This window comes from Bactrocera oleae, chromosome 2 (genome assembly GCF_042242935.1).
Source record: "Bactrocera oleae isolate idBacOlea1 chromosome 2, idBacOlea1, whole genome shotgun sequence".
Classification (NCBI taxonomy): domain Eukaryota; kingdom Metazoa; phylum Arthropoda; class Insecta; order Diptera; family Tephritidae; genus Bactrocera; species Bactrocera oleae.
The window spans coordinates 74,365,492-74,378,159 of NC_091536.1; the positions used below are offsets into that span (position 1 = coordinate 74,365,492).

Sequence of the window (12,668 nt, forward strand, 5' to 3'; positions counted from 1 at the left end):
TATGCATGAGGACTCCCTTCAGCCATGACACAGCGGCGTGCAGAGCAGTGTCTACCAACATGCCTTTGTTGTAGGCATGCTAAGCCCCCAATATCACGTCTCTGGGTTGCTGCTTCTGATGTGAAGGTCCATAAGCTATTCCTGCGTCTTTAACAAAAACGAGGAGATGATAGTAGGCTTGATATCCTTGATATTCACATGAGAACTCTTACCGATCTTCGGGATAAACCCCAGCCTTACCTGTCTCCAAGCCCCATAGATAAGGCCTAATTTAACACAGTTCGCACAAATTTGAGCCAAACAGCTGCATGACATCTTTACCGTCCGCTGAAGTTGCGCAGGGATAGATTTTCCTTTTTTTTACCACCTAATAAACCACATGTTCCTGACTAGGCTAAAAACTTTTTAGCACATTTTTGTAGAACAATTTTACTTTTACAAAATCTACATTAGAATTCGAAAGTAGTTTTAATAAATACACCTATAAGGAGAGTTTAGAACACAAATTCTTTTTTAGATGACCTTTCCGATTACTAATTTCATCCAAAGAGAAAGACTAGGAATAATTCAAGTAATGATTACAAGAAAGATTTGTGTAGACCTGTATTTATGTATTTATTTGCTGTGCAGAAATTTATAAGGAATGAAGCAGATTGTTTTATAGCTTTGGCTGTTTGTTAAGTTAACAAAGAGTTCAGAAACTTGGTAATTGTACCCTGAACAATGTATATTAAGTCTGACACGAAGTTTGTAAAGCCAGAAGGTAACGTAAGGAGTTGCTTGTTATATTTGCTTACAAACTGAAAGATTGAAAACAAGAGTTTGCATGGAAAACTTTTTTATTTGACGAGATATATTCACGAAATTAGGCACTAATTATTGTTCAAGGCAACGCTACAATCTCAAAAAAAATTGTTCAGATCGAATCACTATAGCATTAAGCTGCTCTACTGACCGATAAAAATCAAAATAAAGGTTTTCATAACAGTTATTTTTTCTTCATTGAGTAACTTCAATTTAACCTTTAAGATTGTTTATATTAAACAATATAGTTCCTATATGTATTTGTGAAAAGTATTATATTTTCGGTGCAACCGAAGTTAACGTTTTTTCTTGTTTAAGTAGCGTTCTCTAAATAAACGGAATAATGATCTACGAAGTGACTGCGTGATGACTGAATGAGAAATTTCCATTTCCTGCTTTGTAAGAAGTGAATCCGGAAAATAAAGGGTGGAAGAGAACAGGAAGAAGATGGCTGTAAGCTCATTTAAAAGCACAAAGGCTACAGTAGGCTTTTGGGAGTAAATACTTATCGACCATTCTTGAATCTAATATTAACCCACAATTAAATTTTCCCTTTTGCCCTTTTACACACTTCGCACAAACTTAATTGCAAATTATAGCAAAAATATGGCAGTTTATAGCGGTAATAAAGGTCGTAAAATATTTTACACAAAAAACGACCATTAACAACAATTTTCAAACTAAATAAGTACCGATGGAATAGAGAGCCTATAAGCAACCCAATTAGTTTAAGTATTCAATTGAACACACACATATATCTATTTATACATGTGTAGGTACTTCGAAATCATCGCCCATATTATTGCATTCATATTACATTCTCATTCAATGCACTTAGACTTCTATTAGACCAGACTAAATTTCATTATTTCTCCATGCCCGCGTTCTCGTGCATTCACTTTGTGCCCATGATGGATGTAAAAGTTGAATAAAGTAAAACGTTTTCCAAAAGAAATATGATTTTATTGAATTTTCTATTCGCGCGTGCAAATGCGTATATGTGTGCATGCAAGTGAGTGGCCATTTTTCTACGCTTCTGCGCGCCCTTTCATACAGTCAGGCCAATGCACAAATGCACAATTGATATCAATTGCAGACGTGGCTCCTGCCGAGCGAAAGAAAAATTGCAGAAAAACAGTTATAAATGCGTATTGTGCAATTGCAAGCCTTGCCAGAATGTGTAAGCAGCTGTCGCATGGAGAGTCCATTGCTGAGAGTCAATTGCTTTGTTGCGAATTGAAAACAATCAAAAAACGGTAATAGCAAATGTCTATTTCCGTTTGTGTGGCATTTTTTGCGCGCACTTTTATTCGGTTATGCAACACATATACATACATATATGTTTTGGTTTTGCTTTTGGGGTGTGGTTACGAATATTTCGGTTGGTGATTTTCATTTTTGTTTCGGTTTTAAAGATTTCTTTAAATATTTAGTACACTGGTAAGTAAAATTAAACTTTTTTCTTTTATGAAGTTTCTAAACTTTTTCTTACTAATTTGACGTCGCTTATTTCTAATCTACCCCCAGTTTCTTTCTAACAACTAGTTTTAGAGATACTGGTACTGCTTGAAATATCGTTACTCGGCCTACTGGAATTAAGTTTTAGGGCAAAAAATTACTAAATTGCATAAAAATTACTAAATCTACATTAAAAAGAACTTATTTAAATGATCCGAATAGTTTTTGTGCTGCTTGTGGTGGCTATATGTTTAGAGAATGCCGTCTGTTTCTAAAAAAAATGACAAATGTTATGAAGAAAATAAAATACATACATAGAACATAACTGGGTGATATGCGTCGATCTTAAAATGGTAAATATTCTTTTGGAGCAGCAACCAAATGCCCCTGTTTCATGTGCTTATGGGATAGTCAAACAGAGTCTGTTCTAAAAAAGGACTGGACAAAAAAAGTTTGGCCGAAATTGAAATTAAAATAAGCAATGGTAATTTTTAGACTCAAAATCAGAATTCAAAATTCATAAAATATTTTTTAATTTAAAAATTGGATTAGAAAATAAAAAATTATCTTTCTAGTCAAAAGCTGTAATAAAAAGGGATTTAAAGGACAGACTCACGAATTTCTAATTGAAACACTACAACTAAAACTAAGTACATGTAAATAAGATAAAGAGTGTTCAAATACCATCTGACCAAATTTGACCCGGACTGATAAAAAATGCTACATTTTCACATTTTTATATCTTCTTCTAGCCTTCGAAATAAGAAACAAATTCAAGTCGCTTGATACAAATCTAACCTTGACATGCTTCACACCCAAAACATTAACCAAATTGTGTTTTTGATGCCAACACAGAGGTGAATGGTTGCAAGTTTTCGATGACTTCCCGACATTCACTAAATGCTTTGAGCCACTCAAATACTTGTGTTCGTGATAAAGTAGACTCCCCGAAACACGTTTGCATTCCGTAGCCATGATTCCTTTGGAAACACAAAATTTCCATTAACTTGGTAAAAATCGACAGGCAAAATTTTCGCGTCGTAAACAAACAGCTGTCCAACACACACTAATTGACATATGGAGATCAAATTTCACATGAACTCTAAAAACGCTAAATATAATGTTAAATAAACTAAACTATGTAACTTGTTCAGGAAAGAAGTAGTGGTAAGCTCTTCTAGGATAGTTAAAAATTTGCAAGGGAAAAAATTTAGAGATTTACAACACATAATCTTTACAACTGTTTTTTATGTTGAATTTTCTCAATTGTTAACTCCCCCATCACCCATAAACGTTATTCAGACAGCTATTTACCTCAATTTCCAGTTCCTCCAGCTACAACTCGCACTTTTGCAAATCCAGTCTACAAATGTCTTACTTTATTGGTTTCTAACATTTTTTCGGCAGACATCCATTCATATCACACTTCTAGGGAAATAAAATTTAAGGACTCTCCCGCACAAACAAGCAACTTGCAGCCATAACCCCACAACTCAAGCAATACCTCGAAGCGTTTCCACACGTACCGAAATTAAATAAAATGAATTAAACTGCGGCGCCGCAACGAAATAAGTGTTGCCTGCAGCGCTACGCACTACATACATAGACTTGGGGGGAGGGGGTAGACCAACGTTGCTGCTTTAATTACTCTTTGGTTGGGACGTGTGTACTGTGTGCGCGCGCGGCAACCAAAGGCAAATTGACACACTGTTGTTGTGGCTGGTGTTGTTATTGCTGATGGCTACGCCATTTCGTTGCATGTTATTATTGCTTTAGTTGTTGTCGTGCTGCGCTAATTGCTGATTGCCGGCATGCAATCAAAGTTGCGTAAGCATCCACATTACGGATGGCGCTCTTGGCTAAAGTAGACGACCTTGCGCCGGCGTCACTGTCGGCATCAACGGCGCAGCATCCTCGTCAAGCGTCGCTATTTCCACCGGCATCGCAATTTCCATCACCATAACAGCGTTTCAACGTCGTTAGATTTGTTGGATATCCTCAACGCAAGCCTTATTATCTACGTCGACACGTCCTCGATCCCCCCGCCTCCACGGTGGCTACAAGTACATCCGTGCATGGCTTGTCTAACTAGAATTTTCCAATTAAATCTTCGACTTTCTTAACTTGTAGTTCTCCGCACTTTTATTGCCTACATTTCATTTTATCTCCATTTCGACCATTGCGTTTGCTGCATCAACTCAGCATTTGCACTTTTAACTTTCTCTTCTTAATTTATTTCTGCTTCCACATCTTTCTTCTGTTTTTTTTTGTTCTTTTAGCCTCCGCTTGAGATTTGCGTTGCGTTGGTGGTGAGCAGACGTGTCGCGACAGTGGAAATTAAAGCCCCTTTTTATTTTCTACTTTATTCCTTGGCTTTCGCCAATTTCGTGCTTAAAGTGAGTGAAGTAAGCACGAATTTTATATGCTTCTCCGTAGTTAACGGTACTCTAACGCTACGTATAATTGTACGTGTGTAATTTAAATTTTGCTGTAATTTGAATGTCACTCATACGCCAATGCGCCCCGGCGCTCACTAATTGAAATAATAATGTGAAAAATTATTTTAATGAACTTTTCATTACAAATACTTTGTTTTAGCATTAGAATACAATATTTTTAATAGCAATAATTTTTGTACACACATTTGTCGGTTTCAAATTTTCTGGTTGATTCAAATATATAATATAAGTGCATGAGTCATATATGTACAAGTATGTATTTATTTTTTTCTGAAAATGTAGTATATTTTTTATTATTTTGAAATCATCATAAAAAGTCACCACTATGATGATTTCAAAATTTTGAGCTAATTGTCATGAGCATAGAAGAGTTCTAGATGTGAGTATAGGTGTTTTTGTTCAAGTTTACAAGAAAAGCTGGTATGGCTTCTCGAAAACAACTATTAAAACTGTTAATTAATTAACAAAAATGTAATACTAATGATGTAGTTAAAACTGGAGGTTTGCAACTTTAGTAATTTTTTCCTCTCTATTCTATCGTTGTAACTTTCAAGGCACATATTATTATAACTAATGTTACTTAAGGCAGAAATGTTTATCTTTTTAAAGCTTTCTAAAGATTGCCAAAGATGGTATTTACTCCTCATAAAGAGTAAGAATAACTAGGTCAACGGCATTTTATTGATCACTTTATTTTCAGCAGTCCACAATGACTGGAAACTTAAAATTTGATCGATTTTCTCACGTGTTAGTCACTATTATTACAACTTGTGAGTTTGTCAAAAGCAATCTGCAGTTTTTTTAATACATAATTTGGTCAGTGCAAAGCTTTCACTTTGAAAATAGAAATTCTGATAAAATTTTACTTTGATTACCAAAAAAAAGATACATTTTCAAGTATTGTAATACAGATTTTATTATCTTTTTTATCGTTATCAAAATCATGCCAAGGCTTAATCCACTATTCCAAACACTTGTTATAAAACTCGGCTTGGATGGCCTTCAGTGCCTTCAGAAAATGATTTACAATGACTTTAATAGACTCATAGCATGAGTTTTATTTGCTTAGGGAGATTTTTCAGAAAAAGTTACTGGGTGCCAAACTGGCAAAAACGGTGGCTTTGGGTTTCATAACCAAATCATTAACCAACATATGTTGAGTTGATTCATAAGAGATGTTCAGTTGCTCTATTTCAAGCAAACTCGCTCGTCTTTTTTTTCGTAGTAAAAACCGAAATCGAAAGAAACACTTTAATGAGTTTGGAATCCCCGAAAACTTCTTTTATCGAAAGTTGTTAGAAAATACAAGGATACCTTACCCCAAATATGTATTTGTAAGTATGTATGTATATAAAATTGCGAAACTTATTTGTATCTACATACATATTATATATAAGCTATGTGCCAGATGTACAATGCTTAAACAATAAATGTACAAAAGAAAAGTTTTGCGGCTCGCATGCTTCGACGCTATCAAACAAACAGTCAAAGTGACATACTAACACTCACATTCACACGCAAACACATGCATAAATACGACGTAAACACGTACGCGTTTGTACATACAGACATGTGTGAAAACTTCATTGTAAATTGAGTCCCTTAAATAGCGGGTAGAAAAAGCTAAGCATACATCAAGGCGCTTAACGTGACAAAAGCATATAGCCATTCCAGCATATGTGAGTATAACTGTATGTATGCTTAAATTAATACATGTAAGTATTTCGTTGACAATGACAGTGACAATAGCGGTGACAACAATTCAATGCCGCTTCACCACCGCCACACCTCTCTCAGCAAGTCCCGGCGCAACTGCGTGTGTCCTGACTTTTATACAACACATTGACATTCCTTTCGTCGTCATTGTCAAGTTAACCGATAGATTTCTGTGTTGTGAGGGAATTGCACATTTCATTCGAGCGCGAGAGTATGTGTGTGCCTGTGTGTTGGTGGGAGAGCGAAATGCTAACGACAGATTTTATTTGCAAGGGTTTGATAGTTAAACAACAAGCGACTCAACCGCAAAGAAGGAAACTAACACGCATTTATCTATATAAATATATAATTTGTATGTATGTATGTCATGAACATCATATCTATGTATGTTATATATAAATGGTAGGAATATCAGCAATTACTATTATATTTATTGGTTGCTTTGTGTATTTGTCGCCGGTAACCAGCCATGCAGAATTGCAGACACATAGTTAAACGCCCACACACTCGATTGATTTTAACGATTTAACAAATTATTTGCGTCCATACAGACAGAAAATCAAAGTGTATGGCAATATACGCGGGGTTGTAACCATACATGCTATTCAAAAATTTGCGGCGAATTCTTTTCCTTCTTATGGAATCGTAGAAATTTCTTTTCAGAATATATGTTTTTGTAATTTGAAAAATTATAACTTTATGTAGTGAGATTTACAAAATATGCAAATATACAGAATTGTTATTACTATTATTTGATGGACTTAAATATATATAAAAATTCCAAAATCAATTGTTATGTGTTTTAAGTGCCTCTAAGTAATTCTTCTTATAATTACTTTTTACGAGTTGTGAACAATTTTTTTTCTGTGAAATTTCAAATCTCACATAGTGCAAGCTGTATCTTAATTTGATACAATATTTTCACTTATTTGATAATGAGCACAATGGAAGCATAAACACATACCTTAAAAGGAAATAAGTTAAAATTTTTTATTTCAATTTTCAAATGTTGATTTAAGGCTCAATGGAGAGACGAAATAAGCGGCAACCTCTTGACAAAAGTATGTTGAACCGCTCCTTGACTTCTTTCCGATCCAATATATCATTTATAAAGATTTTACCCCTCCACTTAGTAGCATAGTAGAATTCGCAATGAAACTTTATAAGTTGCCCTTAACATTAGGTAACAACTATCACAAAAGGCAGCAATCGATCCATTGATCGCCGAATAGAATCACTAATTTTCAAGTCAACATATTTCTATAAGTTTTCTTAATAGCACCGATTGTTTTATTCCTACTCCCTACTATATTATAAATGTGAATGTAAGTTTATTTGTTACGCTTTCAAGCCGAAAGAACTTAACCGATTTTCACGAAACAGTGTAAACATATTCCTAAAGGTATTAGAAAGGACAATAGATAGCTTTTAAAAAAGAATATTTTTAGGGATTGAGACAAATTTATATTGACAGATATGATTATAAAAAAAATTTGAAAATTGACAAAAAATTATTTTGAAAGGAGTTCAACATTGAAAAACGGCTACAACAACGACTACAAATAATCACAGAGCCAGTGGAAAAGTCACTTTGGCTACTACGATGGTCATTTCGGCGTTCGAAGATGGTTTGCTTGGTTAAGATGCTCCTGAACGTTGATGATGAAGGTTATATTTCATTTTCAACAGAATTGTAATTTAGTTAAAATAATGTTGATCTCATGTTTTTCCGGAACTGCAACAAAATTTGAGCAGTGATCGGGGGGCAAAAAATTAATAGGTTAATATAATCAAGTGCTTTGGTCCCGTCAAGCGCAGCTTGGTGTTACTGTAAACAAAGCACAAGAGCAGAGTCTCTAATGTCTGAAATTTACACATATTTGCACCAAACGGAAATCTTTAAACATAGTATACGAAAATGTCCTAGAATAATACTCTACAATTTATATTAATCATAATTCAAAATTATTTATAAAGTACTATTTTTCATTTCTATTAAAATTATCTAAAGAGTTCATTTCAGATTTAATATAAGCGAGGCTGCGGGTAAAGCTAATATTTGAAGAATTTTTACAAATTCTATTTAAATTAATGTACATTTAGATCTTTCTTACTTCCTTAGTTAAAAATTAAGCACCCTCTTACAAATCGGAGTATTTGATAAAATTTTTCAATGTTTTCCACATTAGCAGTTCAAATTCTTATGAATTGACACAAACTCTACTTTATCAAGTTTCTGATGGTGAGGTTTTAGAGGTAACTGGCTCTGCGGCGACCGTTATAATGTGGTTTAATTTCCACCTTTCCGAAAGTGGTCAATTTGAATTTGACATGGCTTCATTTTACTTCTCTACAATTATTATTGTATGCTTAAACCCAGTGTACCTAACACACACAGAGCAGTGCCTAATCGCATTTTCTAATGAGTTCCAAGTCATGTATTGGAATTAATATATTCTTATAATCGCTATATGACCATTTTGATGCCTGATATATTTTATTTTTCTCTTTGGCATAAATGCTAATTGGATATCTATACATACCGTGCATGTACAATATTTGTAAGTGTATGCACATGATATTAGCACACATGCTTACATATAGCTTATTAGCTTAGCAGTCTTTATCATAAAAGCGAGAGATGTGCCATAAAGATAAGCTTGTCATAATACAATATGATTAAGTTAGGAATTCACAGTAATCTTTAAGACTTGCAAATGAATCATGAAAATTAGTTGGCGGAAATTGTAATGGGAGTGCATCAAATGCGGACATTAAGCTTGGCTATGAATACAATAAGTAAATGTATGAAATTTTATGGTTATTCAAGTGGATATCTGTACATGAAACTATTATATTTAGTAAACAGACTTTGACTTGAAGATTCACACAAACTTTAACATATAAACGATGCATTTAAGCGTAACGTTCTGAGTTTCTTTACATACTTGAACTTTATACTGGTTATTAAATATAAGAGCGTGTGTTATCTTAATTATAAGATGAGTATTTTAATTGATTTATTTATTATGGAATAATTTGTTGTTTAGTATTTATTAGCTCTGTTAATTGTTATAATTAAAACTTACATATGTGGGACTAGCTGAAAACTAATATTAAATTTTTCTCGAAACATACCACATAACATATATGTGTGCATTAAGATGGGACGAAAAAAAGAACGATAAGTTTTACGACTAAATAAATAATATATTTCAATATTGTAAGGCGTTATTTTGTGAAAAATTTTAAAAATTGTAAAAACTATCTTTTATGATTTAAGGTTGGACTTTAATATCGAATAACTTACTAGTCGACTTAGTAAAACATAATGCCATTTTTTATAGATCGTTAAATTCCCTACAAGAATAAGTTTTCACTTTCACTATACAATATTTTTTTCAAATACATAAAACACCGTATCTGCTTTATTTATATACATATATTTATTTTCATTTGCCTAAAATATATATTGCGAATTGAAATTAGTGGATGGACTACAGGTTGGACTAATGTGATTTAGAACACAAAATTTATCGCAAACCAGGTATGTCCACAGCAATCGGCAACTTTTAGAAATAGTCGTACATATTTCTTTAACATACACCTCTCGAAAGTTCTAGAAATTTTCATACTATATTTTCACTATATCACTCGTATATGATTTTAGGATTAATCTCTTATTGAATTATTCTGAAGCTTCTGGAATTTTTTTTTTTGTATAAATAAATATATATACATGGTTTTCCATTTTCCCACATTAAAACTTATTGTAATGGCAAATAAAATTTCAACTCAGTTTCTTACAGTAAGTTAATGAGGAATATAATTTTGTGTGTTTTCAAGCAATAAAAAAAGTTAAAAATATAGAGCAAATAGAGACTCACTCACAAACCGACTGGCAGACAGCAACGAAGGCAAACCGTTTGCTAGAGGGTATTGCAGGCTCGTGTTGATGTTGACCAGTGCAGGAAGAGCAAAGAGCAGAGGGAGAGAGCTTAAAGCAGCTGCAAAAAATTGAAGACGAAAAACGGTTATTTTAAAGATGTGTGGTGAGGCTATGCTTAAATAGCCAGACGGCAAGCACGTTCAACACAACTGCCGTTGCTTTTGTTGTACTTGTTTTTGTTGTTGTTGTTGCTGCTGTTCTTGTTACCGGTTATGGTGATGCTGATTATGAAGTCTGTTGGCAGACTCCCTACTGACAAAGCTTTTGTGCACTTTGCTCTACTTCTGGTACACACAGCCGATTTGGAACACTGAATGGACAGTACTCGGTAGTTTTTGTTGTTGTAAGTGTTGTTGTTGTTGCTGCAGCTGACACACTTTTGTGGTAAATGTCGTTTAAATGCACACACAAAATGGTGGACGGAATGGGCAACATGGTAAAAATAGAAAGCGAGATATTCGAAAGCAGAAACTAATAAAAAATTCATAAATTCCAATAAACTAAAAAAAAAAATATAGAAATTAGTGCAAAACGGCGTTTGCACAAAATTACACATAAAATATATCCACGGCTTCAACGTAAGACAGTTTGCGGTTGCAGCAGAAGCACAAAAAAAAACTAAAAAAACTAAAAAAAAAGGAGAAAAGCAAATGGTTGCGGCAGCTGCGTTTAAAAGCAGGTTAATGGTAGCTGTGGAGCGCCGGAGCCGAACCAGCGCGTTGCCAATGCAGCACGTCTGCAAGGGACACCTTTGACACCTTAGCTATTAAATTACCGCAGCACTGACAGGAAGGAAGTGGGCATAGTGAAAAGCAAAAAACAACTAAACCCAAAGATGTGAGTTTGTGTTTGTGTATGTGTGTGATTGCATGGTTGTGAAGCATAAAATGCTGCACAAACTCCGCTATCTGCGATAAGGCTTCCGGTGGTGTAGTGATGTTATTGTTGTTGTTGGTGTTTCTGTTTTGGTTTGGTAGCTGCTGCGGCATCTCACAGCTATGGAAGCGTTTGCCGGAGGGCTTTGGCAGTGATTGTTGTTGCTGCTTTTTTGCACTGCATCCGTGCATGCGGTTGCATCCGTTCTCACTACATTTTTATCAGCTTTATGCAATCGTTGAGTTGTCGTTGTATTGCTTAAATACTTTTTGTTGTGATTGCTGCTGGATTTACGTATATTAGTTGTTGTGCCAGTAGCACCTACTTTTTAGTTAGTGTTTAATTTAACATTTTATATCGGATTGTAAAGTTTTGTTGTAGTTGAAAGTTCTATTTGTGTTGTTATTGTAATGCAGTTCGTTACCACCATATCTGTCGTGATAGCTTTGAGTACCGAAAAAAAGTATACATACATTCCTTCCTACTTTGCTGCTGGCATTTCTTGTCTGTTTGTCTACGTGTCTATTGCGGTTGAACGCTCGCCAAACAACGTAAGTCAGGTTGGTTGCCCACTCGGTCAGGCGCTTGGTCAATTGAGTGCATTGCATGGTGGTACGTCAATAAAAAATTGTCACAAGAGCCAACAGCGGTTCGGCGTTGAACTTTTGACAATCTGACAGATTTTTTCGGCGTTCACATTAACCGCTACCTAACAGATCATTGCGGACTAAATTTTGCAAGAAAAAATAAATATTCTTTTACAAGCAATCTAAGACCTCGTTTTTTTATATTTTTTGTACTAAGTTAATCGTGGTTTGAAATTCTGTCTAAAATAAAACATAAATCTAATATAAACACGTTTTGTAACATCGGTTATGACTCAGCAGGCGAATTCAAACATTTGTATAAATTTGTTAAAAAAGAGAGCCTATTTATAAAATCCTAAAGTCGTGCGGATGGCCTAAGACTATAATGTCCACAAACAAGCGGAGTATATAGGACAATATTGGGCTTGCATTCATGTTCTGACAATGTTTAAAATCCCAGGTTAATAGCATATATATTCCATACAAGACCAAATAATAACTATACCGAGGCTTAAAAATCTTCCATAGAGTCTAAGAAAAGATTTTACCAACTGGGCATAGAGATATATACGAAATAACATTTCCGAATATTTTAGCAGGCAAAACGCCTTATGATTTACTAAGCTCAATATATAATTAAAGTTTTAGAAATCCTTACACACGATGTATTACAAATCCATAATAGCCTTGGGAACCCTTATAACTTTTTTGTATACATGGTGCTTTCACCACTGTTGAGCCTACTTTGTCAGATTGATGGATACTTATCAAAAACGAGACAAATTTGACCATGAAACATTAATAATTCCTGCCGAGGAC

General features: G+C 34.3%; 1 protein-coding gene across 1 annotated transcript in view; it reads right to left on the reverse strand.

Annotated features, from left to right (window-relative positions):
- The window catches only part of Calx (sodium/calcium exchanger 3), a 117,689-nt gene extending 107,245 nt beyond the window's left edge, over window positions 1-10,444 (reverse strand). The window contains exon 1 of the mRNA XM_070105667.1: window positions 10,325-10,444. The gene's annotated coding sequence lies outside the window, so the exon portion shown is untranslated. The remainder of the gene's footprint in view (window positions 1-10,324) is intronic.
- Between the last annotated feature and the right edge of the window lie 2,224 nt (window positions 10,445-12,668).